The sequence below is a fragment of the Bubalus bubalis genome, chromosome 16 (genome assembly GCF_019923935.1).
Source record: "Bubalus bubalis isolate 160015118507 breed Murrah chromosome 16, NDDB_SH_1, whole genome shotgun sequence".
Lineage (NCBI taxonomy): Eukaryota > Metazoa > Chordata > Mammalia > Artiodactyla > Bovidae > Bubalus > Bubalus bubalis.
The window spans coordinates 79,085,842-79,089,726 of NC_059172.1; the positions used below are offsets into that span (position 1 = coordinate 79,085,842).

Here is a 3,885-nt window from a genome sequence, read left to right on the forward strand (position 1 = left end):
GGAAGTCAACTTCAAAGGTGAAAAAAATTGCAGGGCCAGACTATGAAAGAACCCCCAAATTTTAAAATCTTAGTAGCTAGAGTTTTCTCTTGAAGGAAAGGGAAACCATTGAAGTATTTTAAGCAAGAGAGTTACATGATCTGCCTTGGATTTTAGAAAAATTCCTCTGAGTAGAGATCACATAGATGACAGGTACAATTTAACTTACACGTTCCTCACCATTAACAGCAACATTTGAGGGACAAATGAAGAATTCTTCTGGAGTCTTAAAAAAACTATTCAAAATTTTTCAGGTCAGGTAAACCTGAGTTCTCAGAGACAACTAACTAGAAGGATTTGTTCTTTCTCTACAAGTGGGACTGAGTTGGGCTTTAATATTCCCTCTATGAATGAGGCTTGGTTTCAAGGCAAATTTTATTATTTGATTGGAGAAAAAATTAATTTTTTTATCTTCATTACTCAACTTCCTCCTGGTAAATTTGCCTTCTCCCTCACCTCCAGGCTACTGGGATCAAGAAGCAAGGAAGCAGTGAAAAGTGTTATCAGTCTTGCATAAGATCAACCCCTCCCTAAAGACCTTCTGAAGACAAAGCCAAATAAGGTGGTGTTGGGCAGGGTGGAAGTTTCAGGCTCAGGCTTGCAGGCTGTCTTGGGGGATTAGAAGCCCTGAACAAGTTAGAGGGGTTATTCCACTCCCTTTGTTTCCCATTAGGTGATATGTGAGTTGGTTATGTTTTTATTTCAATGATTTGCCCCTGATCATTGCTTTTGAAACAGCAGTTTACAGGATTAGCTAATCACCATACTGCCATCCTTGTTTAAACCCACTGTACTGTGATTTAATGTCAGATTGCTCTATGCCAACTTCAGGTGCTGTTCACCCAGCCCTAAACTTGCATGGGTAGGGTGACTTAGTGGGTTTGGGGAGGAGTTGTTTGGCTTCCTCTGAGAGATCCCCCAAAAGGAGGAGTTGTGAGACAATGAGTTGTGTCAACATCAGCTCCTTTTTTATTTTTTAATTTTTCTAGTTGATTATATGGGACACAGTGCAGATCTGGCATTCAGCCTTGAGCTGCTCCCAATTTGTTCTGTAATCCAAGATTGTTTCTTCCATTCTCTGTTGTTGTTCAGTCACTCAGTCATGTCCGACTCTTTGTGATCCCATGGACTGCAGCATGCCAGGCTCCTCTTGTCCTTCACCATCTTCCAGAACTTGCTCAAACTCATGTCCATTGAGTCAGTGATGCCATCCAACCATCTCATCCTCTGTCGTCCCTTTCTCCTCCTGCCCCCAATCCCTCCCAGCATCAGAGTCTTTTCCAATGAGTCAACTCTTCACATGAGATGGCCAAAGTACTGGAGTTTCAGCTTCAGCATCAGTCCTTCCAATGAACACCCAGGACTGATCTCTTTTAGAATGGACTGGTTGGATCTCCTTGCAGTCCAGGGGACTCTCAAGAGTCTTCTCCAAAACCACAGTTCAAAAGCATCAATTCTTCGGCACTCAGCTTTCTTTACGGTCTGACTCTAACATCCATACATGACTACTGGAAAACCATAGCTTTGACTATACAGATCTTTACTGGCAAAGTAATGTCTCTGCTTTCTAATACGTTATCTAGGTTTGTCATAGCTTTTCTTCCAAGGAGCAAAGCGTCTTTTAATTTCATGACTGCAGTCATCATCGGCAGTGATCCTGCAGTTGTGAGAGTTTGACTAAATGCTGGCTATTTCCTTCTGGCTCTATTTCCTTCCAGGTCATCAGAGCAGTCAGTATCAAATCCTTGCATTTAAAACATAGCTTGAAATTATAATCTAGTGAACTCTTCTCCTCAGACACTCTCTGGGTCTACACGTGTGCCTGTCAACCAGGCATTTTTAAGTAGTATTTTTTTCTGTTAAATAACATTTTGTGTACTTACTTTGGATTAGCACCACAGATAGTGGCTATAATTATAGCTAAAAGTCGAGGTGTCCTTCTGACCTCTAGTCATACTCAGTGTTGGACACCATGTGGCTGGGAAAGAAAGAGAGCTTTCAGGCCTTGTTCGGGACATAGGATCCAAGCTGTGGAGAAGAGGGGAGAGTAGACGAGAAACTCAGATGATAATATGGTCACTCAGCTGTGATTGGGCGATTGAGTAGTAGGTCTGACTAAGTCTTTCCAAGTCTGGGGAGTATGAGAGAGTGAGTGGAAGTGAAGTAAAATCACTCAGTTGTGTCCAACTCTTTGGAACCCCATGAACTATACAGTCCATGGAATTCTCCAGGCCAGAATACTGGAGTGAGTAGCCTTTTCCTTCTTAATTTATGCCAGGCCTGCATCAGTCAGGTCTGAGTGCCATTGAGGTAAACAGGAGGAACAGTGAGATAAATACCACGTTTGAGTAGATGTCAATTTAAGTTGAGGACTAACAGGAAATAATTATTTGTTGTTGTCCAAGGTTTACTGAAAATATCACAGCACAGCAGAAAAGACTCAAACGGCTCCACGCAGTGTTTTGAAATTCATGCGGACTGCAGGCTGAGTGACCTGCAGGTTGGACAGACCGCCCAAGTCCAGGAGCTTCAGCATTTCCTTCGTGTCAGGATCTACTTCAATGATTTCCTGCTCCAGGGCTGAGATGTCAGGCACGTGATTGTCTTTGTCTCTCCTTCTCCTGCAGCTTGATGGAGATTCCTCTCACCGGGCCTCTCTGAATCCGCTTCAGCGGATGTGTGACGTAGCCTGCCATCTTGTTGGGGAGGTTCTTGCTGGGAATAATGGCGGTCTCCGCGCGCACACCCGCTTGTTGGTGTGGAAGTCACTGCCCAGGCGCGTGTGGTACTTCTCAAAGACCCGGGCCGCCTTTTGGCGCAAATGCGCCCCCTGTTGGCGGGTCCTTGGAAAAAGAGCAGGAAATGATTATTTTTTTTCTTCCCTAGTATACTCAGGGGAAGCTGAATTTATGCCTGACAAAGTTTTGCTTTCATTTTTTTTTCCCCCTGTCTTCATCTGCTTTCTCTGTTCCTGTATCAGAGACTTGGGGAGCTATCCTGCATGGCAGTGACGAAATCAGCTTTGTTAGAAGTGTGAAGTCGTTTCCAAACTTAACTGTTTTAGATTTACTGAATAACAGCAGCAACAATAAATCTAGTTATTATCCTTGAAGTCAGAGGTTAGGTGGCTACAGCTCTTTGGGAGGGAGTAAGGGAAAGAGAGAAGAGCATAAGTTGTCTTTGGGGGTGGATCGCTTCATTGTCCTCAAGAGAGAAGGGAGTGTAGATCTGAAGCGGATGGGTGGGTATTTTCTGCAGGCTCGGATTTGAGGAATCTGGGGATTTGGGAGTGATAAACTCAGATGAATCTTACCACACATGAGGGTTGTGTCCTTTCCTAATCAGAGCCCAGATCTTGGCAAAGCAGACATGCCTCTTTTGGCGCTTAGTTCTTTCATTATGAAGTCCTGGGTCTGGGCTTGGCTTTCTCAGCTTTTCCACTGCAGGCAACGAGTGCCTTGTTTTCCTGTTAACCAAGGAGGCCATATGGCTTTCACGGTGAGCTTCCAGCCACTCTTGGTCTTTTGTTTTCTTTTTCCAAAGAATCACTCCTGCCTAACAAGAACTGCCCATGAGTTACTATTTCCCTCCAAACACCTGACACCTCACACCTAGTGCTAGTGAATATCCATCTACAAAAATACATTCCACGTTATTACTGGTGCTAGTTTTAGTAATAGCACGGTTACCTGTGCTGGGGCTAACCAGTGTGGGGGTCGTCATTTCCAAGTGGGTGGTCAGCGATCCAGCTCCAAAACCCCATCCCAGGTTTATGGGTACTTCTGGTACCGGCTGCTGTGGGTTGGGTTCCCTAGAATGCAGACTCTGAGATGGAGATCGGTTGAC

The 3,885-nt window shown here is 44.4% G+C and overlaps 1 pseudogene; it reads right to left on the reverse strand.

Moving 5' to 3' along the window:
• Positions 1 to 2,428: 2,428 nt before the first annotated feature.
• Positions 2,429 to 3,525, reverse strand: LOC102396438 (annotated as a pseudogene).
• Positions 3,526 to 3,885: the final 360 nt, after the last annotated feature.